Source organism: Dasypus novemcinctus, chromosome 22, assembly GCF_030445035.2.
Source record: "Dasypus novemcinctus isolate mDasNov1 chromosome 22, mDasNov1.1.hap2, whole genome shotgun sequence".
In the NCBI taxonomy this organism is placed as follows: domain Eukaryota; kingdom Metazoa; phylum Chordata; class Mammalia; order Cingulata; family Dasypodidae; genus Dasypus; species Dasypus novemcinctus.
The window spans coordinates 62600081-62624692 of record NC_080694.1 but is presented as its reverse complement, the minus strand read 5'-3'; the positions used below and the strand labels follow the sequence as shown (position 1 = coordinate 62624692).

The 24612-nt window shown below is 43.1% G+C and overlaps 2 non-coding genes across 2 annotated transcripts; both read right to left on the bottom strand.

Moving 5' to 3' along the window:
• Window positions 1-18997: 18997 nt before the first annotated feature.
• On the bottom strand, window positions 18998-19070 carry TRNAK-UUU (transfer RNA lysine (anticodon UUU)). Its single transcript has one exon. It is a non-coding gene; the product is annotated as a tRNA-Lys (tRNA).
• A 4214-nt stretch (window positions 19071-23284) lies between these two features.
• On the bottom strand, window positions 23285-23366 carry TRNAS-AGA (transfer RNA serine (anticodon AGA)). Its single transcript has one exon. It is a non-coding gene; the product is annotated as a tRNA-Ser (tRNA).
• Window positions 23367-24612: the final 1246 nt, after the last annotated feature.

Below are 24612 nucleotides of genomic sequence, written 5' to 3'. Positions count from 1 at the left end.
GGAATCCAGTGGTGTATGATTGACTGTGGTTAAAAAGACAAATACAAGTACGTTTTCTCATGAACAGTAACAAACGTATAATACTAATATAGAGTGTTAATAATACGGTGGGTTGGGGAAAATACACCAGCTTACAGATAGGAGCTATAGTTCCTGAAATTTTGACGATGGTCTTTCATAGTGCTAAAAGTGTTTCACAACAATGTCAGGTGTTGGTGATGAGGAGATGGATGGAGTCTTGTTTGATGATGTGTTTATTTTGTTAATTCAAAAATATTACTGCACAGTTATTGTTTATGTATGTTCATGTATGAATGATATACTTTAATAAAATTTTATTTTTAGAATAATATAAAGCAAATCCAAGTTTATTTAATATTAGGTAATCCAAATTACACGCTAGTGTTATGATAAATGCTTCCACCTACAGCTTATTTCCCCAAAGCAAAATGTATCTGATCTCTGTTCTTCCATCTCTGTAGCTCTTTCAGAGGATGGGAACATTTCTGTGGATTTCAACCACGGGATGGGGGGGGGCTGGGAGGGGGGAGAAGGTTCAGGGGCAAATCAGTTAGTCTCAAGCTCTGAATAAAGAAAGGTGAGATCAAAGTTCCAGGTGAGAGATAAGAGATGAAAAGCATGGGGCAGAGAAGAAGAAAATCCCGGGAGGGACCTCGCCCCTTGCGACCTAAATTCTGAGCATCCTCAGTCTCAACAAATTCCAGTGCATCCTCTCTTTCTCAGTTACTGCCCTGGGCAAACCCTCTTTTCCTCTTGTCAATCAAGGGCATCATCTGGTGATTAGAAGCCCATGAAATGTTAGTTTATGAGAATATACTAGGATATCCTTCAGAGACAATCACTCCATCTAGGTAACTCCTCAAAATAATTGATTTCTGGTAGGTAGATGGAGGTATATAGAATCAAAATCACACCCCAGCCTGGACATGGTATAACAGGAAGTTAATTCTTTGTTAAGGAGTCCTTACAACTAAACTTCTTTTGCTTGCAGAGATAAAAGTAAGGAGAATTATGTTTTTACTGCCTTCTACCCAAAAAGCAATCCTTGTGATTGAAAGTCTTAAAATTCTGTGAAAAGACTGTTATATGGACTCAATGATCTCAATTACTTGTATTGAGTAGCCTATAGGGTCCTTGATTATATCTGTGGACTGCCAAATTTGACCTTCCTATGTGAACTGTACTTAAACACGGGGCCTCAGAGATATGTCATTCTTAAAAGAAAATAAAAAGACGTCCCAACCAGAGATGAGCATACACGTCGGAGTACAAATGAGATCCAAGACAAAACCAGAAAGTGCATTTGCTTTCACACATCTTGGACACAAGCAAACTGTCAATTAGATAGTTCATCTTTTATTAAGAAGTTCAGAGGAACAGAAAATATCTTTCATAGTTCACTCGTACCATTTCTTTACTTCCCATCCTTTTCCTTCGGTCAGCAGGAAGAATGAAGGGAGAATATAGGAGAACAAGGGAAGAAGTCGAGGAAACGAAGACTGAGGCAGGAAGCAGCGGGGCGACGGGGACAGGGGAGCCCTGGGAAGGAGTTCGGCATCCTGCTCGGTGCCCCTGCCTTAGAGGGCCCCTTAGAATGCTGACAAGAGGCCGTGGAGGAGCCCGGAGCCCTTCTCACGCGCGCGCTGCCTCTACCGTAACTCTAAAATCACCGAGTGGGAGGGAGAGAGCCTGAGCTCCCGGGAACCGACTGGAGCAGGTCCCTGCAGCGGACGCCGACGAGACCCGCCTGCCGCCTCGCGCCCCCCAGGCCCTCGGGCGCCGGGTGAGGGTTTGGGGGGGGACGCGCGGCGAGGCCAGGGAAGGGCCGGGGGGGCCGGGGCGAGCACGGGCGGCCGCCGGCCCTGGGGACCCGGCGTCTCAGGGTCCGGGATGGGGGCACCACGCTGCCCGCTGACGCGGCTGGCCCTGCAGCTCCAGTCCACACGGCGGCCTTCGCCTCTGCGTTTCTGCGCTGCTCGTGCTGGACTCCTCACGTTCCAGGATCTTCTCCTTAGACGCCGCGCGGCTTGGGAGGCGGGGCCCGAGGATCTCCGTGCCCGCGCTCACCGCTGTTACCTGCGCGGGGCAGCGGCTGTCTGGCTCCCCTGGGGACGCGGGGCTCGTGCCCATCACGCCCGCCTCGCGGCGCCCGGGCCGCGCTGCGCTCCCCCGCCGCCCCTCGCAGCTCTGCCCCGGGGCTCCGCTCCCCGCGCTCCCGGGCCGCGCCCCTCAGCCCGCGCCCGCGCGTCCCCTCGACGCCCCCTTCTCCTCCCGTCCGCACCCAGGCGCTCACCGGGCCTGGACCCCACCGTCCCGGAGAGGAGCGGCAGCAAAGGCAGGGGCGTGCAGCCCCAAAGGAGACTCCTGAGTTAGAAACCAGGTGCGTTTCCAAAAGCACCTGGACGCAGCGTAAAACCTCGACCTCTCCCTCCAGGGGACGACGGCAGTGTTTCCCCAGTGACAAAACCACACACGGAAGCGTGTTTTTCAAGAAGAGCACAGATGCGGACAAGCAGGGCTCTCCTCTCCCGAGAGAGAAGCAGACGGAAGCTGCGGGAAAGGGGGTGGGGGGCCGCGTTAGTGTTAAATGGGGCGCCTGCTGGGAGCCCCTCACAATCCAGTTTGTGCAGCGAAGGGCACCGCGTGTGGGATCGGAGAGGTGAGACTAAGTGAGGAGAAGTCTTGGATCCCTACTCAGGCTCTTCTTTATCTCGTGGAGACGAGACTGTGTCACGGGGAGGCTCAGAAACCGCCCCAAGTTGGGACTTGCCTTGTCTTGTTTGGTTTTGTGTTCCTTGACCTTTCACACGTGCTGAAGGACAATAGGTGTTCATGAAACGTGGTGCCTCAAGAACTAACTACTCGGTCTTTTTTTTTTTAATTAAATGTCTTAAAAAAAAAGATATATAGATCACACACAAAAAAAGTTAGATTAAAAAATATGAGGTTCCCACACGCCCCACCCCCATGGCCCCACACCTCCCACATCAACAACCTTAGTCATCATCGTGGCACATTCATTGCATTTGGTGAATACATTTTGGAGCACTGCTGCACCACATGGATTATAGTTCACATTGAGGTTTACACTCTCTCCCAGTCCATTCAGTGGGTTATGGCAGGATATATAATGTCCAGCATCTGTCCCTGAAATATTCAGAACAACTCCAAATCCCGAAAATGCCCCCACATCACATTTCTTCTTCCCTCTCTCTGCCCTCAGCAACTACCGTGGCCACTTTCTCCACATCAATGCTACAGTTTCTTCCATTACTAGTCACAATAGTTTTATAGTAGGATACCAGTAAGTTCACACTAATCCATATTTTACTCCTCCATCCTATGGACCCTGGGTTGGTGATGTCCACTCCACCTCTATATCAAGAGGGGGCAAAGACTCCATATAGCTGATGGATGGGATTCTCCTGCTTGCAGTTGCAGACTCTCTCAGTTCCCTGGTGTGGTGGTTGACCATCTTCACCTCCCTGTTAGCCGACCTGTGCAAGTCCAACAAACCGGAGAGTAGGAGCTGCAACTCTGCTGAGGCTCAGGGCCCAGCTGGCACATGGCAAGACCAGAGATTCAAGTCTCCTGTGTATACACCAACCTCAGCGCCAACCACAGGTTCAGTAAAAGTGACAGAAGAGATACAACCCCAGGCACTGGTGCTCCTGAGGGCTTCGGAGATACACAGATTCTACGATCATGGTAGATGGCTCTGGAGTTCAGTGCCGTGTCAGTGGGCCCTACTTTGGAATTTGTGTTCCTGAATGTGATGGAGCTGAACTCAGATGTGACCTTTCTACACATGCCTCTTCTGTCACTACTCAGTCTTAAGACATCACCGGAAGGTTTTCTTCAGCGGCTCTGTAGTGCAATGGATAGTGCACTGGATTTCTAGCTGAGGTTGAAAGGGATTCAAAAGTTGTGGGTTAGAGTCCTGCCAAAGTTGTAGGTGCTTTTGTCATTGAGTCAAGAAATATGCCCATTCCTAGAAATCATTTCTCCTTTCATCTGTCATACCAATATTCTCCTTCCTAGGAATAGGATTTTGCCTTCACAGCCCAACAGTCCTTTGACAATAATTTCCCTGTTGCTGGGAATTGGACTTTTCTTACAGTCTGCTAATTCCTTGTCCCAGTTGTTCCCACAGCAGTTTACACGCTGTTTATGTTCGAAGAACTTCATGCACAATCTCACATGTCTATTTGCTCGATGGTCATAGAGAACTCAAGGGAAAGACAATGCACACACAATGAAAGGTCAGTATCAAAATGAATACTAATGACTGTTTCATCCTTATGAAACGCAATTGCCTGGGGTGGGTCAACTATATTTTAACAGACTATTTAAATAAATAGGAAGATGTTCAAGACACACTTTCACCTAAAAACTGTATGTCATAAAGCAATATCTTGTGTGATCCCAACTTCATTAAAATATAAAAGTATATGCATGTAATCCAGCAGTTCCTCTCCTAGGAATATATCCAGAAGAACTGAAAGTGTGACATGACGTCACATGACATCTGCACACCAATTTTCATAACAACGTTATTCCCAGTCACCAAAAGATGGAAACAAGCCAAGTGTTCATCAACCAATGAGTGGACAAACAAAATGTGATGTATACATAAGATGGAATACTATGTTGCACTAAGAAGAAATGAAATTGGGAAACATATGATAACACGGACGAATCTTGAAGACATTACACTAAATGAAATATGCTAGACATAAAAGGACAAATATTGCAAGGTCTCACTATATGAACTATACAAAGAATAAATGCATGGAGTTAAAACCTAGAGTATAGATTATTAGGAGATGAGAAGAGGGCTGTGAAGGAGTACTGATGCTTAATGTATGGAGAAGTTTTAATTAACTTTACCGTAGAAGTGTGGAAATGGATAGAGTTGATGGTAACACACTATAGTGAGTAGCAGCTGGTTTATAAATGAGATTGTGCCTGAAAAGTGTAGTCTAGGGATGTAAATGTCAACCAAAAAAAAAACTAGAGACTGAGTAACAGTGAACGCAGAGGTGGATGAGAATTGTAGTAAACATTACAAATGCAAGAATGTCCTGTGAACTAGAACAGAAGTACATCACTGTTGCAGGGAGGTGGAAATGTGGAGAAGCTTGGGGGAAATGCACTTAATGTAACCTAGGGACTATAGTTAACAGAAGTACTGTAATATTCTTGCATCAATGCCAAAGCTGTACTGTGTTAATAATACGGATTACAGAAAAAATATGCCAAATATACACTATGGACCACAGTCAATGGTAATAGTAGGATGATATCTCATAATCTCTAACGTATCACAACGGTCTGGTGTATTGACAAAGAGGTGTTGTATGGGAATTCTACACATGTGCATGATTGTTTTGTAAGTTCACATCTTTCATAATAAAAAATATTTTTAAAAAGTTATGTGTGTATGTACATTTGCACAGGAAGATGACTGAAAACAAGCTAAAACATATGTGGTGGTTATAGCTAAGTGATAGGATACTGTGTCATTTCATTATTTGTCTTCTTTTTCAATATCTCCCATGTTTTCTACAAGTACTTTTATAATTATGTAATGCTTTCATAATAAAAAAAGATATCACTATATACAGCAACAACAACAAAATCCCAGAAGAAGACATAGAGAAAAATTTTCAGGAACTTGTGTTAGGCAATGATTTCGTAGGTTTTGTATTCAAAGCATGAGCAACAGAAAAATTATATATATATATAAATGAGATTTTATCAAAATAAAAATTTTGTGCCTCAGAGGACTTTATCAGGAAAGCAAAGACAATCTACAGAATGGGAGAAAATATTTGGAAACCACATATCTGACAAGGGTTTAATTACCAGGATATATAAAGAAATCCTACAACTTAACAAAAAAAAGACAACTCAATTTTAAATTGGACAAAAGACTTGACATTCCTCCAAAGACAATATATAAATGAAAATATGCTCAACACCATTTGCCATTGGGAAATATAAATCAAAACCACAATGATATATCATTTCACACACACTAGGTTGGCTACTATTTTAAAAAATGAAAAGTAACAAGTGTTGGAGAGGATGTGGAGAAAAGGAAACACTCGTTCATCATTGATGGCAATGTATGTGGTGCATACATTTCCCAGAAAGTTAAGAATAGAGTTGCCAGGAGGCCCCATAATCCCACGTTTAGGAATATACCCAAAAGAATTGAAAGCAGAGATTAGAACGGATATTTGCACAACAATATTCATAGTGGCATTATTCACAATTGCCAAAAGATGCAAGCAACTCAAGCGTCTCTCAGTCCTTGGGGCTTCTCTGTTTTCCTGCACTCCTCTCTCTCACAGCAGGATCAGTACAGTGGCTTCTTTTTCCTCTGTGTGTCTCTCTGTGTCTCTAGTTTTATTAGACCCAGTAAGAGGGCGGAGACCCAAACTGGCTCATACCTCACTGACATAGTCCAATTAAAAGGCCCCATACCCCTAAGAACAGATTAAATAAAAAACACAATCCTTGTCTTTTTGGGATTCATTAAAGAACTTTAAACTGTCACAGCAGTCAAGCAGAGTTTGAAATGCCACTCTCTAGTGACATTTTATTTGTTTTTAATTATTACCACTAGTGTATGTCCATCATGTCAAAACAGTAAAAGAAACCTTGTCTTTGAACATATGCTTTTAAAGCACATTGGAGTGTGGATCATCTGGTTATGGAATTAGATACTATGCAATGGCAGTATCCAGAGGAGATAAACTTGTGTAAGACTATAAACCTTTCTGCAGAACAGTTTCTAAAAGAGTTGAAAACATTGTGAGCAACGGAGATCAGCACTTACAAAACAAGGTAAATGATTTTGAGTGGGTTTCCTTGGTTCTTTCTTTCAAGCAATTGTTTTATTTTTTATTGTAATACATTTTACATTGAGAAAATGGACAGTTACTAGGTGTACAAGTCCATGAGATTTGACAGTTGTTGCACCTGTGTAAGAAGCACCCCATTCAAGATGTGAGTATTTTCACCATTTGCGAAACGGCACTTGGGCCCCTTTTCAACCAGCCCTACGCACCTCTACCCATCCCCAGGCAGCCACTGTGCTGATTTCTATCGCTATAGATTAGACACACCTGTTTTAAATTCTTGTACGTGGAATCATGCACTATGGACTCTTTCTATGTCTGTACTCTTCCCTCAACATGATGTCCTTGAGAGCAAATCTCTCATCTGTGTTGTTGCATATTTCAGCAGTTCATTCTCTTTGCTTTTTTTTCATTTTAAAAACAGTTTATTGAAGTATATCATCATAAGAAACATACATAAAAATAATTGTATTAAGAGTTGTGAACTTACAAAGCAAATATACATAACATCATACAAGACTCACACACATCATCCCACCACAAACACCTTGCACGGTTATGAAGCATTTGTAACAGATCATGAAAGAGCACAGTCAAAGCTCACTACAACTATAGCACTTAGCTTACATTTGCTGTATTCCCCTCCCAACCCACTCTATTATATCTTTTGTTCATAAAACATAATTTATATAAAGTGTACCATCAATGGCATTTGGTATACCACCGAATTGTGCACTTATTAATTAATATTAGAGCATTTCCATTGCTAAAAAAAAAAGAAAGAAAAAAAGAACAGAAAAAAATGAATGTAAAATAGGAGAAAGGAAGAAACACCTGAATTGAATTTTCCCAGACTACGTAAAATGAATGAAAAGCAAACACTAACTTCCGCTGCACCTCCCTTTCTCTAGCTTTTCCCCTTGCAATGCTCAGAGCCCTGTCCACACACCCTCACATCCACCGATTCTTTGACCAAAACTTGCTGATAGACAATATTCAAAGGAGAAAGAAAGTCAGAGAGTGCAGAGATGAAAGGGAGGCCTTAGATGAGATGGGTGGAAACAGAAGAAAGGGAAATTAAATTAAAAAGATAAAAGTAAACTGGCTGTCGAGCTGAATGACTTTCTGTAAAGAGAAATCTTTTCCAGCTGGTTTGTGAAGCACAGCGGCGCACAAAAGCGTGCTGGGCTCACAACCCACAGGTCGATGGATCCAGACTACCTTCTGCTACCTTCTGCTGTTATGGCTTTTTTTCTTAAGGAGACACTTGCGACTTGCTGCTACGAAAGACACTGGCTGTAGGAGACCCTTGCGTAGTTACACAGTGTTCGCTGTTCGCCCATTTCTAAGACAGGCGCACGTAGCACCCCCCTCTCCTGGTTCTAGGGTCCAGCACCCAGAGGCACCGAGCCTTCCCTCACTGTCGCCGCGGGGACTCTGACGTCAGGAGAGGAAGCAGCAGGACCCTCGCCCTCTCCTTGCCTGGCCTCACTGCTTCCTTCCTCTTCTGCAAACGTGCTCAAAAAAGGCTCGTGGAGATCGAGGACCTGACCGGACCGTGGCCGCGGACGCTCGGGCCTCCACGCCGGGCGCTCCTGGCTGTGACGCGGCTGGAGCTCGGGAGCCGCGGGGGAACCGCAGAGCCGGCCCCGCAGCGGCGGGGGCCCCGGGCCAGGGCTGCGCCCCGCGGGTCTGCGCTGCGCCTCAGCAGCCGGAGAGGAAGGGCCTTCGCGGAACGTGGGGCCGCAGGGGAGGGGAGGCGGGCGGAGGTGCGGGGACGGGGAGGAGAAGGAAGGGGGCGCGGGGCGGGCGGGTGGAGGGGGAGCGCGAGGGGAGCGGCTCGAGGGACGTGGTCACAGCTGAGAGCGCCCGCGGAGGGGGATGTCACCCCCCACCTCGCTGTTTTGTTTCTGGCCTTAAAAAATCTGGGAAATCCTATTTAAAGTTCAGGAAAAACTTCCAACGGGGCAGCGATTTTAAACCTCCTGCCTTGTGCTATAACTCAAAACCATATCCTTTCCTCATATTTTTAACAAGTCAATTATATTTACACATACTAATAAACCGTAAGTCCATCCAAAGTGTACAATCAGTGGTATTCAGTATAATAACGTACTTGTGCATTCATCACTTTAATCACTTCAGAGCGTTTTCATTAGTCCAATAACAATAATAATAAACAAATAAGAAAACCTCATCACCTCTCATTCTCCCTATATTTCACCTGAAGCACACAGCTGCTATTCTGTTTCTGTCTCTCTAGTTCATTTGTATTTATATTTTGTAAAAACAATCTTATAAATGCAATATCACCCATATTCATATTCTACATGAGGTTTTACTCTTATACGGTCCCCTGTTACATTTTTCAGCTTTCTTTCTAGTAATTTACATGACCTTAGACTTACCCTTTCAACCACTGTCATACCCATATAATAGCTCTGCTAGGTACAAACACTGTGATGTACTTTTACCATTTCTATTCATTTCCAAAGATTTATGAACATTTTTACCAATACCTCACAGATTAACCTTCATCTTTCCATTCTCTACCCTCATTCTATTTTCTGGTGACCTATATTCTAATTATTAGCTCAATGAGCTTACAAAATATATTTAGTTCATAGTAGTGCAACCATACAGTGTTTGTCCCTTTGTGTCTGGCTTGCTTCACTCAACATCATGTCCTCCAGGTTCAACCATGTTGTCATATGCTTCATGGCTTCATTTTTTCTTACAGCTGCATAATATTCCATTGTGTGTAAACAGCACAATTTCTTTATCCATTCATCAGTATTCCCACCAACAGCGAATATCTCTCCACCTCCTCTCAAACACTTATTATTCACTGATTTTTCAATAGTGGCCAATCTAAATAGCTGTAAAATGGTCATTGCAGTTTCAATTTTTACTTCCCTAATTGCTGGTGATGTTGAACTTTTTTGACTTTTTTTTGTTTTTCTTCTTTTAGCCATTTGTTTTTCTTCTGGGGGCGATTGTCTTTTCAAGTCTTTTGCTCATTTTTTAATCAAGTAGTTTGTCTTTTTATTGTTAGGTTGTATGATCTCTCTCTTTTTTAAGGAGATACCAGGAATTAAACCTGGGAAGCCGGCACATAACCACTGAGCTGCACCTGCTCCCTGTATGATCTCTTTATATATCATGGATATCCCTTATCGGATATGTGATTGCCAAATAATTTCTCTCATTGATTCAGCTACCTTTTCACCCTTTTGACAAACGCAGTGCTGAGAGGAACATTTAAAGCCCTCAGTGATACATTTAAAAAAAAAAAAGAAAAAGCTAAAATTGAAGATCTAATTGCAGATTCAGGGGAACTAGAAAAAGAACAGCAAACTAATTCCAAACCTAGCCAAAGGAAAGAAACAGTAAAGATCAGAGCAGAAAGAAATGAAATCAAGAACAACAATCCAATAGAGAGAATCAACAAAACCAAACCTTGGTTCTTTGAGAAGATCAACAAAATCGACCGTGGCAACCCACTCAGTACAGTCGCAGTCAAATAGTGTCTGCACAGTTCTGAGGAGAGTGGAGTGAGAGGGTGAAGAAATGAAAGACACAAAATAGCAGAGTCAGGTGGAACCTGAGGAGCGTGCAGTGCAGCAGCTACCTCAAGCATCCGACTTAATCATCTACTTTGTTTTATACCTTAAATGACCTTAGCACATTTAGCAATTCTCACGGGAAGCTCTTATTCTTTTCATTAGCCCTCTAATAACATAGTTTTCCTGAAATTCTTATCCATACTTAAGCATATTTTGTTCAGTTCATAACCCTGCCCAGGGGCACATCCTTCTTTATCTGCATTCTTCCTGTGAACCTTGGAGCCTGCTTTGCAGGGCTCCCCACATCTCCCCTATTCTGTTATATATTGAGAAAAAGGCTGCCAGCTATGACTGTGCCTGGCTATGACTGTGCCTGTCTTAGGTTGGCCCCCTCTGAGGCTCTGACCCATCATTGACTACCAGCCAGTGAGGACAAGTTTGTCCCAGGCAGCTTTTCTATCTTACCCTGCTGTAAGGCCTTTATTTTTATTTTTTCTATCCCCCTCAGGGCTTTTGTTTTTTGCTTACTGCTTGCTGTCTGCTCTCTATGCCCATTTGGTGGGTGCGCCTCTGTGTTTTTGCTTGTCACTCCTTTTGTTGGGTCATGCTCTGCGGAGTTGTCTCAGAGTGTGACCAAGCCTGCCTTATGCAAGGAAGGGTCGGGACGCAAACTCAGGATCTCCCATGTGGTAGACGGGAGCCCAACTGATTGAGCCACAGCCGATTCCTCAAAGGGTTCTTGAGGTAAATGTATTTGGGTGCTTTCAGTTTGTATGCAGTTTATTTGACGTAGTAAATGTGCCCACACTATGGGCACTATACTTCAGAGAAGAAGCAAAAGGCAGGCCAGAACTAACAGATACCAAAAGCCGAGACAGAGGAGTTTCCAAGAGGTGAAATTTTGCAAACTGTTTAACAGACTGTTGGCAATAGCTTCAGGATCTAAGGTTGTGAGATGAGTCAATTGGAGGGCCAGGATCTCCTCGTGCAGGCTCCGTAAGTCTACTAATATTTTCATGATTCCAAATTCCTGATAAATGGAGATGGACAGCAGTCCAATTCCATTTTGTATTATTGATTAATATGGGGGTGACACAAACAAAAGCATATTGAGGATGACAGTGCAGGTGCATCAATATTGTAAAGCATCAAGTTGATTACCTAAGGAGATTACAGTTTCTTCTAAAACATTTAATTTTTGTTCCAATGTATGATCAATTTGCTCTTGGTACTGAAGGGCCAAAGAGGTATTTTATGCTAATTGACAAAATGTGCGGTTTGAATAGTCTGAGAAAGTGCAAGTCCGGCAAAAATGGAGGATGCAATGACTATTATAAGCGTAATAATGCCAGCTACAATTAAACCTTGGGCTTGTGGGCGCTGGGGGGCTAATTGCTGTTGGATAATTTGCAGCATTCTCTCTCTCTGGTGTCACTATACCAGGGAATGTTTAAGCGTGCAAGAAGCATAACAAAAGTAGGCTGATGAACTGTCAAAAGATCATCATCCCAATTAGCAGTGGTAACTTTGTTAGTTAAATTACAATGCAAACAGTGCACATAAAAATAACCTTCCACTTTTGTAATATTAACAGTTCTTACTACAATAGCATAAGGGGAGAGCATGCAGGCCCAGAGCCCATAGGCAGACACAAGCCGCAAGCTTGCAGTTCCAGGATTTGTAATGTTAATACGATGCATGGCAGCTGCCAATTGCCAAAGGTCTCTCTGACGTATTTTAAACTCCGGCCATATCTCCACATTTCCCCCTTTACGTTTTTGCTAAGTAATGAACACAGCTTGGGAGGTTTCTTGTTGAATTACTCCCCGGAGGGTTTGTAGTGTGCATCTGAGGGCTCATCTCTCCCAAGAGCAGGAGGGGACCCAGGTAACAGTCATTGGAGTGAGCACGAAGGAACTTATGGGGGATGTCCATGAGCAACAGGCAGCCGGAACTGCTGAGCTAGGCACCACAAGGCTTGGTACTCACCACGGTCGCTTTTTTGGTGGAGCCTCTTTGCCTTTTCTCGGGTCTCATTTGTATGGCTCTGGATCTTCACGAAAGCATCCGCCTCAGCAGTCCTGAAAGGGTTAGAGGCGTGGACAGGGGCATGACAGACAGTTAATTGTCACAGCTGGCAGGCGTCCCAGATGTTCTTCCACAGATCTCTCCCCCATAGAGGGTGGTTCACAACAGTCCATTGTTTCTGTCTGCTGTTCAATGACTGTTTCAATCTCTTTACTTATGATTGGTTTGTTGAGGTATTCTGTTTCTTCTAGGGTCAGTGTAGATTTTTTGTACGTTTCTAGGAATTTTTCCATTTGGTCTTCATTGTTCATAATATCCTCTTATGATCTCTTTTATTTCTATGGTGTCAGTAGTAATATCCCCATTTTCACTTATGAGTTTATTTATTTGCATCTTCTCTCTTTTTTTTCTTTGTCAGTCTAGCTAAGGGCTTATTGCTTTAATTAATCTTCTCAAGGATCCAAATTTTGGTTTTGTTAATTCTCTCTATTGTTCTTTTTTTCTCAACTTCATTTATTTCTTCTTATTTCATTCCTTCTACTTGCTTTGGGAATAGTTTGCTGTTCTTTTTCTAGTTCTCCCAAACTTGTATTTAGGTCATTGATTTTAGCTCTTTCTTCTTTTTTAATGTAAGTATTGACAGGTATAAATTTCCTTCTCAGCACTGCTTTCACTGCATCCCATAGGTTCTGATATGTTCTGTTCCTGTTTTCATTCATCTTGAGATATTTATTGATTTCTCTCACAATTTCTTCTTTGACCCACTGATTATTTAAGAGCATGTTGTTTATTCTCCATAAATATAGTTGTGAATTTTCCTTTTTTCTACCTCTTGTTGATTTCCAATTTTATTCCATTATGATCAGAGAAAGTGCTTTGTATAACTTCTATCTTGTTGAATTTATTGAGATATGCTTTGTGACCCAATAATGGTCTATCCAAGAGAAAGATCCATGAGCACTTGAGAAGAATGTGTGTCCTACTGTTTTGGAGTGCAATGTTCTGTATGACTATTAGGTCTAGTCCGTTTATCATATTATTCCATCTCTCTATTTCTTTATTGATCCTCTGACCAGATGTTTTATCCAACGCTGAGAGTGGCATATTGAAGTTTCCAACTATTATTGTAAAAATATCTATTTCTTTCTTCACTTTTGCCAGTGTTTGCCTCTTAATTTGGGGTATTCTTGTTAGGTGTATATATGTTGATAATTCTTAGTTCCTCCTGGGGAATTGTCTCTTTTATTAATACATAATGTCCTTCCTTTTTTCTAATAACAGTTTTGCTTTTAAAATATTTCATCCAATATAAGTAAAGCTACTACTCCAAGCATTTTTTTTTTTTTGGTTACTGCATGTGTGGGACATCTTTTTCCAGTCTCTTACTTTCAATCTATTGGTATCCTTGGGTCTAAGGTTAGTCTCTTGTAGACAATATATAGATAGCTCATATTTCCTTATCCATTCCACCAGTCTGTGTCTTTTAATTGGGGAGTTTAATCCATTAACATTGACTGTTATTACTGTAAAGGCAGTTCTTATTTCACCTATTTTGACCTTTGAGTTTTATCTGTCATATTTTATTTTCATCACTCTTTATTGTGCCTTTCCTTTCCTTAAGATCTGCTATTTTCCTGTGTGTTTTCAAAATCTTCTTTGTACTCACACAGTGTTTCTTTAATATCCATAATCTCTTTAGCCTTCTCATTGAATTTATTAAGGAGATTTGCTTGAACATCTATGAGTAGTTGTCTCAACTCCTTTTTGTCATTTGGAGGCTTATCTTGTTCCTTTGACTGGGCCATATCTTCCTGTTTCTTGGTATCAATTTTAACTTTCTGTTGGTGTCTTGGCATCTAACTTACTAGATGTATTTATTCTGGGTTCAGCGTCTTTCTTTTTTTTAAAAAAAGATTTATTTTATTTATTTCTCTCCCCTCCCTTCCCTGTTGTCTTGCTCTCTGCGTTCATTCACTATGTGTTCTTCTGTGTCTACTTGCATTCCTGTCATGTGGCACCAGGAAACTGTGTCGCTTTTTCTGTTGCATCATCTTGCGTTAGCTCTCCATGTGTGTGACACCACTCCTGGGTGGGCTGTGCTTTTCTCCCGCGGGGTGCACTCCTTGCATGTGGGACACCCCTGTGTGGCAGGGCACTTCTTGCACATGGCCGCACTGCCCATGGGCCAGCTCACCACACAGGTCAAGAGGCCCTGGTTATCGAACCCTGGGCCCTCCATATGGTAGGGGGATGCTCTATCACTCGAGCCACTACTGCTTCTGAGCTTCTTTCTTTAGTTTAGGGTTTTCCTGACCTTTCTCCCTTGCTGATTGTGTAGTAGGAGCCAAGGATGTAGTTGGTACTGTAAGCCATGGAGACTGAAGCTGCTCACATCACCCCAGGAACTGATGAAGCTTCTCCCACCTTTCTCCTCTGCCAGAGGTAGGGTGAGAGCCACAGCCATTTGCAATAATCCAAGTCATGCAGTCCAAAACCATCTGTAGAAACTGATAAAGCTTCACGCCCCTTCCTCCCCTACCTGGACCAGGGATGGAGATGCAGGTGTGAGCAACAATCTTTGCTGTATGGGTCTAGAATCACCGCTGTTCCTCGGGTAGACTGACATTACCACGCCCCTCCTTCCCTGCTAGATGTGGGGATGTACTCTCCAAAGTACCCAACAGTCTAATCCATATGGACAGAATGTGCGTGCAGTTGCCTTGAGAGACTGAGGAAGTACTGTTCCCTCTGCCCTTTAGGGGGTGGGACTGAAACCGCAGGTGCCCAACAGTTCAGTCCGTGTAGGCTGAAAGTGGCTGCCATCATCCAGAGGAGCTGAGCCTCCCACCCTCTGGGGTTGGGGCAGGAATGGAGGTGAACCCAAGGCACTCAACAAATGAGTTCATGCAGGCCAGAAGTGCCTGCAGTTGCTCAGAGAGGCTGAGGAAGCACAGCTCCTCTCCTATCCTTTTGGAGTGTGGGGATGGAGCCACAGAGGTGTCCAACTATTCATTCTGTGCTGGCCTAGAGCACCTGCATTTACCTGGAGAGGCTGGTGCAGGTCCCACTAACTTCTCCCCTAATGGAGTAAGGGCTGGGGCCTAGGCTATGGCCACAATCCCATCTGGGTAGAAAGAAGCCAGGCCAACGACCACTCCAATTTTCAATCAGCTCTGCTTCCCTTAATGCCGGGAGCAGAGTTGAAATGGTGGCTATCAGCCTCTTTTTGACTTGGGCAGGTTCAAACTTCAGCTGTTCTAGGATTATACTTTAGTCAGCCAAATGTATTAATCAGTAGCTGAAGGCACTGCCAAACCACCTCTTCCTCATGGTTTTTGAGAAATGGAGCTTCCAACTCCAGCCATGGAGTTCCTCTGGAGGTGGCTTGCATGACCAGTGGAGGATGGGCACCAGCCTCCATGATGTGTAGTACTCCACTGAGGGATCTTCACTATAGGTGAGCAGTCTCCTCCTTCCATTCTTTCAAGGGCGTTGCAGGATGCTCTTCTGGTCTCCTGGCCCCCCACCCCCAAGAGGTGCTTTAATAGCTCCGTTTAGATTATTAACTGCCCTGTAGGATGAGTTGACTCCTGGAGTGCCTTACTCAGCCACCATCTTTTTTTTTTTCATTTTACTTCTTTTATTTATTTATTTATTTTTAATTGTATTTGTGAAGATACATAGATCACAAAAAATGTTACATTGAAAAATATAAGAGGTTCCCGTATACTCCACACCTCACCCACCCCCATTCCTCATACGTTAACAACCTCTTTCATCGTTGTGGCACATTCGTCGCATTTGGCAAACACATTTTGGAGCACTGCTGCACCGTATGGATTACAGTTTACATTGTAGTTTACCCTCTCCCCCAGTACATTCAGTGGGTTATGGCAGGATATATAATGTCCAGCATCTGTCCCAGAAATATCATTTAGGACAACTGCAAGCCCCGAAAATGCCTCCACATCACACCACTTCTTCCCTCTTCCTACCCTCAGCAACTACCGTGGCCACTTTCTCCACATCAATGCTACAATTTCTTCCATTCCTAGTCACAATACTTCTATAGTAGAATAACAGTAAGTCCACTCTAATGCATATTTTATTCCTCCATCCTGTGGACCCTGGGATGGTGATGTCCACTCCACCTCTATATTGAGAGGAGGCTTAGACCCACATGGTTGATGGATGCAATTCTCCTGCTTGCAGGTGTAGGCACTCTCAGTTCCCTGGTGTGGTGGTTGACCATCTTCACATCCCTGTTAGCTGACCTGGGTAAGTCCAATGAACTGGAGAGTAGGAGTTAAAACTCTGCTGAGGCTCAGGTCCCAACTGGCACATGGCCAGTCTAGAGATTCAAGTTTCCTGAGTATACACCAACCCCAGCACCAGCCACAGGTTCAGTAAAAGTGACAGAAGAGGCATGTGTAGAAATGTCACATCTGAGCCCAACTCCATCACACTCAGGAACACAAATTCCAAAGTAGGGCCCACTGACAAGGTACAGAACTCAGAGCCATCTGCCATGAATGTAGAACCTGTGTGTTTCCAGAGCCCTCAGGGCCACCAGTACCTGGGGTTATATCTACTTTGGCTGCCTCTGGGATCCTGCTGAGGCGTGCGTAAGCACGACCCCTCTGATGACTCCCGACTCTTTTTTGAAGACTTTTAGCCATATAAACTCATTTGTCTTTACCCTTTCCTGCTTTTATTCAAGGTCTTTTTCTAGTGAGTGGTAGGAACCCCCTCGGCACCAGGGAGACCCATCCCTGGGAGTCATGTCCCAAGCTGGGGGGAAGGTAATGGTTTTACATGCTGAGTTTGGCTTAGAGAATGGACACATTTGAGCAGCAGGGAGGCTCTCAGTAGGCAACTCTTAGGCACCCTGCAACTCTAGGCCTAGTTGAAATTTCAGGCACACAGGCTCATAAGTATAGTCATCAGTATCAAGGGCTCATCATTGGACCATTCTTCTTCACTGGTCTTTGCCCTTGCACTTGGGGAATTGTTGCTGTTCCATTTGGGATTTTGACAGAGCTCCCCTGGCTAGGAACTCAGTACTCCCTCAGTTGCCATTTGTAACTGTAACTACTATGAAAATACCCGATGAACATCTGAACATTTTTATATACCCTATATACATGCCCTGGAGAACTCCCTCCAACCATGTGTCCCCTGTTGATAACACCCCACACCAGTGTTCCTCCCCTGCCATAGTTGAACCCCTCTATGGTCTAAAATTTCTTCAAAATTGAAACCTAATGTATTGCCAAATTCAATTAATAGGAAAGTGAAATAGTAATGATAGGTTTAAAGATTAGAAGTAGAATAGAGACTAATTCAGAAAAACTAAAAGTAAAAAATAAATTGGGGTATTAAAAAAGAAAAATATCAAAAAACTTTGTTTTTGATGTTTTGCCTTTCATCAGTGTAGGAGGTGTTGCCCCGTATGTACATTGGCAAGGCAATTTCTTTCATTCCTTCCTCAGTGTCTACATCCTTTTTAATTTTGTCTTCAAAAAAGTTTTAGATCACAGTACAGTCACATATGTAATATAGGGGACTCCCATGTATCCAACATCAAACCCTCTTCCCCCTTCCCCAGCAACGATCTTTTTACATGTTCAGTTATATTTGCTGTAGCTGATGTACAGACATTGAAACATAGCTACCAAACATGGTTCCATTTTGGTTTACATTATGGTTTCTATTTTAGACTGTGCAATTTTCTAAATTTTTAGTTACATTATGGTTTACTTTATGGTTATATTTTAGCCTATGAACATTCATGCATTTTTGGTGAAATTTAACATGTCCTTTATTCATCATTGCACGATCTTGTGGAACACTTCCATTGCCCCCCAGTTACCCTGCTTCCATCTATTTTCCTCTCTCCCTCAGGACCCACATGACAACCAAGCTTCACTGCTTGAAGGACCAGATTCACAGACAATTGAAACAATGCTGAGGGCTTGACACACTAGACTGTCGTACCCCATTGGGAGCCACCAGTTCTCTGGAGAGACATAATTCCCTATGTTTGAGAACATCAGGCCTCCCCAGGACAGCCATCTTCTATTGTATCCCCTTTTGTTGTCCTTGCTGAAGTCCTTAAAGTGGCAGTTCGCAACTCGAGCTACTTTTTCATGACACTTACTTCACTGGGACTCTTTTTGGAGTCTAGAAGACTTGTTTACTCTTGGATTCGGTTGCATTCTCGTGCTGACTTGCTGAATTTGGTGCGTCCTTACCAACTGCTTTTTGCAGGGCTGTGCAAACCTTCTGTGTATAAGGTATAGGCTAAGACTTGAGGGAAGTAAGAGATCAAGGAGACAAATGCCACAACTGTAAATTCTCTTGGAAAGTCTAGGAGCAATTCAGCTGGCATTGCGAGCGTATAATTAATTTAAGTCAGGTGAGAGGATAATCTCTATATGGACAGTGAAGTGTGTTTGGGCAAGACCCTAAGTCTGCGTTCAAAAGCTTGCTTAAACAAAAGTCTGAATTGAACGCCTGAACAGGGACTTGAACCCTGGACCCTCAGATTAAAAGTCTGATGCTCTACCAACTGAGCTACCCAGGCCCTGGGTCAGGCACTGAATTGATTTATAAATAACTTAGTACCAAATTAAATTCATCAGGAATCTATGGCTTCAGGGATTTTTAGAGTCTTCCTATAGTGTGCTGCAATTACCTGGGTCTCCAGGATTCCGGGGCTTTTATCACTAAGCAAATAATTTAATTTTTGCATGTGCATTTATTAAACAGCTAATTTAAGTGCGAATAGACAGGGGAATGATTATTCTGCTGTCAATCATTGCAGAAGAAATATTGTTGGTGTGACCATAGGATCCCTCGGTGATGTATTTACTCCTCAGCTATGCTCAGATTCCCCACACCAGCCTGTGGGGGATGGTGTGGGGAGAGGGTAACCATTTTAGGAAAAACTGGAGTAATTGAGCAGGGTCCCCAAGGAAATCAAATTGGGGAGAGAAGATGAAGAGTTCTGACACAAGGCAGGGAGTCAAGTTCTGCTGTCCGCTTGGCGATCCCCTCCCTCCCCCTGCACCTCCAGAGATAGGGAACCTGGGTTCTTTGGAGCCAGGAAATAATATTCAGCTTCTCTTCTCATTTTCTCTTCCACATTTTATCTTGAGACCCAACCAACTCATTCAAAAATAGGAACAATCCCCCAGTTGAGGACAGATTCATCATGGTTCATGTAGTGTACATTGTTTCCTGGACTTTTTTTTTAGTGTCTGCAGGGACAATGGGGGCAAAACCCCAAAGCAAAAGTGGCAGAAGAAGAGAGGAAGAGCTCTGTTCCAAGAGGAGCTGTACCAGCCCTGGACTGCCTGACCCAGAACTACTAATTCTGAGTCAATTCTACTTTTATCATCTAAGAAGTGATTGTTTATTTTTCTATACATGAAGACAAATACAATCCTGACCATATATGAAGAAATAATGCATAAATGTGATATGTTACTCATGGCACAAACCGTTTATTTTAAAAAGCATATGTGTAAATGTCATTTTATTATATAGATTGCATGTAGAATTTTAAGAATTAATAATATAATATGTATCATATTATATATGTGTCAGTGTGAAAGTGAAAATCAAATATACATTTAGGAATAGCATTTAGATGTTACTAAATGTTGGTCAAATGTTATTTTACTTAACGTACAAAGGAAATCATCTTATCTGCAGTGTTTTGGGGTTCTGCAGCCATACACAGACACACCAATGCCCAAGTAATGTATGAAGCAGACATCCTCAATTTCTCTCTGCACTTCATGTCATTTGCATGCCTTTTCCTGACTCTCAAGGCCATTCGTGAGGTAAAAATCAAGGGGGAAGAAATGATGGGATCAGTTGCTTAGGGATGGAGTAATGGGCAGGATGGGGTGATGATCATGGTTTGGAAAAGGATGAAGGTAGATTAAGCAGTGCCATGGTAGGTTGCACAGTTTCTGTTCCAGCTACTCAGGTCTCCTTGCCTTTACTCAAAAATTCCAGGACTCATCAGACTTTAGCTTTGCCCTGCTGTTCCCTTGTCCTGGAAATATCTACCCCAGATATTCACATGACTCTGTCCTTTTATTCTTTCAAGTCTTTGCCCAAATGTCATCTTCTCAGTGAGGTATTCAGCAACAACACTGATTAATACTGCAAAAATCTCCCTCATATCCCATACCACTTTCCTGCTTACGTTTTCTTTATACCACTCTTTACCATCTAGTTTTCTATGTCCTCCAGAAGTTTGTCTGGCACTCATAGATAGGTCTCGATATTCTTCTGTTAAACATGAACAATTTTACAGAATTTAATCAGACAAGACCTCTCAAGATGTAAAGCAAGACCACTCCCTAACCATGTCCGAACAGAAAAAACATAAACACTGTTCAAGTCACAAGTTGCCAAGCATCTCTCTCTCTCTCTCTCAGAATATATGAACGACATGAATGACTGCTGCTTCCTTATGAAATAATCTGCTCTTACTTTACTATTTTTTTAAAAGGTACCAGAACCCTGGACCTTGTACCTGGGAAGCAGGCATTCAACCACTGTGCTACACCCTCCCAAGATTTATTAAGATATCCCACCATAGAATTACTCCCACTGTCTAAGAGCACTCAAACCAGAACAAGCCTCACTTCCTTAAACCTTCTCCAAATACCTGTCCAAAACCGAAATCCTGGAATAGGTTCCTTCTAACATTCTTTTTCTGTGACACTGCAGTTACAGGGTGTGCCTTCTCCTTGCTGTAACAAGGAATGCATCCAACCTGTTCACCCTCAGATGTGTCCCTGGAGGTCTTTGGTGGGAGTGCATTGGCACTGACTAGTTTTGTTTATTGTCTCACCCCCTCTGTTCCACTGTCCTTGGTATGAATTGCAGAATCTGAAACTGAGTATACACTCAATAAATATTTGTCAAATCAATAATTAATTAATTAAAATTTACCCACAGGAAAGGAGAAGGTCAAATTATTGGGAAGGGAAAATCAAGAGCAGCAAAGATTGCCATATACCCGACTCTCCAGAGCAGTTGGATCTGCACAGCTGGACTAGAGCAGGCTGCTTTCACCCAGAGTAGCATGCAGCCCTTCATGCTCAGGCTGCTGGGGCTGGGGCTCATCGAGCTCTCCTGGGTCACACACCCATCTGCGTCCTGCAGCTCTGCGGCCCTGCATGTGTGCCACACCACCACCCTGCTGCAGCTCTGGCTGGATGCAGCCTTTCCCGTAAGAGCATCCAGCACAGCAAGAAAGCACACTCAGACCCACCCTTTGCCCTCCAGGGCACTCTCAGGACCCTGGACAGGGATGGTCTCTGTGCCGTTCCCAGTAAACCTTGCCAAGTTAAAAAAAAAAATCGTTATAAGCAGATCACTGGTGTATGCCCGCTGTGCCTCCCTTCCCTCCTTATTATCCAGAAAAATCTGGCAAAAGTGAGGGTTTTTAATTAGGTCAACCATATTCTAACTGCGAAGCTCTCTCAATTGCCTCCTCTTTCTATCATGAGACCTTTTCTTCCAGAATTTTCTACTTTGCACATCCAAAATGGGTAACTATCTGTTTGACCTACCCAATAAACGTTTTCCTATTTGAGAGGTTTTTTCTTTCAGACCTCACAAGCCACTTGATTGGTTGTACTTGAGATATCTTGGGTCTTCAGTTGAGTATCAGCAAGTGGTTTTATAGATTATGGATATCCCTGTTTAAAGTAAAAAACTAAGTCATCTCTCTAAATGGAAAAGTTTTCTTTAAATGAAACTTCTGGAAATAGCCTGTAGATCGTCCTGCTCAAAACCGTTTCAGATATCTCAAACTACCTGCCATCATTTCGACCTTAATGTAGTACTTCCACAGCCTGCCTCTACTTGTGCTGACACTGAAAAAAATTTTTTTCTCTTCTTTCGGCGTTTTACTGGAGAGATTTCCATATCGTACTTGTAATCTTTTAATTGGGGGTTGTATAGTTTTGTGGGTGTAGGTGAGAAATTGTAATCCATCACGAGGAATAAAAATATACATTTTAGAGCTGGGATGCGAACCCACGCCCCCGTGCAGGATCAGAAACCTCGAGCAGGAGAACTGAAAGCTTAGGTCTGGCGCAATGGATCACTGGGCCATCCTGACAAAAATGTTAGAAGACGTAGTACAGTCTACCTGTAATCACCTGCAAAAGACACACCAGCAAAAAAAAAAACCAGGAAAATGAAGGACAAAATAGGAGCTCCCACCGATTTTCTGCGAAAATCATGTTAGCTTCATGAAGTGAGAATGGAATTCTAGGTCGGTCTCAGATGAAAATATGAATGTATTAAAAGATAAAGAAGGTAAAATTGGTTTACACACACACACACAAAAACGAAATCCCAGAAAGGGTAATAATTCCTCGGGGAAGCAATTACTCCTACCAACTGCTTTACTTTTTGAAAATACTAACTAATGTGCCTTCAAGCAGGATTTTCATGGCAAGCAAGATGAAGTCAGCTCCAAAGCTTGGGTACTACTTGTGAGGGGTGAAAAACAAACACACAAAGAAAAAAACTGCCATTGGTGCTCAGGTTACAGTTAATGGAAAAGACAAAAACAGCACCTTTGTGTTTTCTGGTTAAGCATGCGGGAGCTCTTTCCAAGGGGAATTAATCCCAGTCGGATACACAGGAAAGGTTTAGCGGAGGAGAATAACACTGAAGAGCACGCGATTTGGGGGGTTGGGCAATTTCAGGTTTCTAAGCTGCCTTGTAGAATGGCAAGGTCTCTGAATTCTAAAATAGCACCGTAGTCGGCAGGATTCGAACCTGCGCGGGGAGACCCCAATGGATTTCTAGTCCATCGCCTTAACCACTCGGCCACGACTACATGGAGTAGAGAGCCTTATTAGCCTTACATGGCTGTATCGAAGATTATTCATCCTTGAAAGGTTAACTTTTAATTGAGCAAGTGTATTTGCTGTCCACTTGTCTTACTCTCCAATGTTGTTTAGACGATATTCATGCTGTTGAACCAGACCGTCAAATAATAATCATCAGAACTGGGAGAATCTCTTATTCTGATGGGTTTACAGAAGAATACTGTGGCAGTTTGATATAATTGATGAATTCCGAAAAGAAATATTGCATTATGCTTGTAATCTGATCTGTACCTGGGCATGACTTAGTTATGATTAGGGTGAGTTATGATAAAAGGCATGAGGCATGAGGGTTTTTGATGTTGGAATTTGATGCTGAAGACTTAAGCTGGAGCCCCGGATAGTAAGCACACAGAGGAAAGAGAAGCCAGCCCCAGGAAGGAAGGAACCTTGAACCCAGAGAAAAGCAAGCCCCAGGAATGTAAGAACCCAGGAAGCCTGAACCCTCGCAGACATCAGCAGCCATCTTGCTCCAAATAGACTTTGGTGAGGGAAGTAACTGATGCTTTACGGCCTGGTGTCTGTAAGCTCCTATCCCAAATAAATACCCTTTATAAAAACCAACCAATTTCTGGTATTTTGCATCAGCTCCCCTTTGGCTGACTAATGCAAATACTAAGGAGGAGACCATCCAGACCAGCTTCTGGCTCCACCAGCTTCTAAAGGGGATCCATGGGAGACACCCCACAACTGGGACATGTGTTACGGTACTTACTTAGCTGTAAGAACTATTTCCAAGAGAAGGGTTGCCCTATCCTGCGCCACAAAGGAGAAACACATCTCTCAGTGAGAAGGAGATTTACTGCAAGTGCACAAGCAAGGAACTGGGAGAATCTTCCCCAAACCATATTGGTCATAAATTTGTCAAGGTGAGGATATGAGCTAGGATTTTTATAGGCAAAGGAGAGGGGTAGGGGATGGGAAAAATAGGTGATGCCAGGGTTCTTGTGAGGAGGGTAAGTGCAATTTCTCAGTCCTAGGTTGTCTCAAGCCTGACAAATTTGTCATTGGTTTCAGCGGCTAATTAACCACAGTTTAGCAAGATCTTCACAACTCCTTTCTCAACCAACCACTCAAAGATAATAAGCTTTTCATCTCTGAGAAAAGTTGCAGATTTACTGGGTCACAAGGGGCTCCTGACACCGTTCTGTTTGAATTTGCTTTGAGACTTTGTCTTATTCCTGGAAACAAAACTAA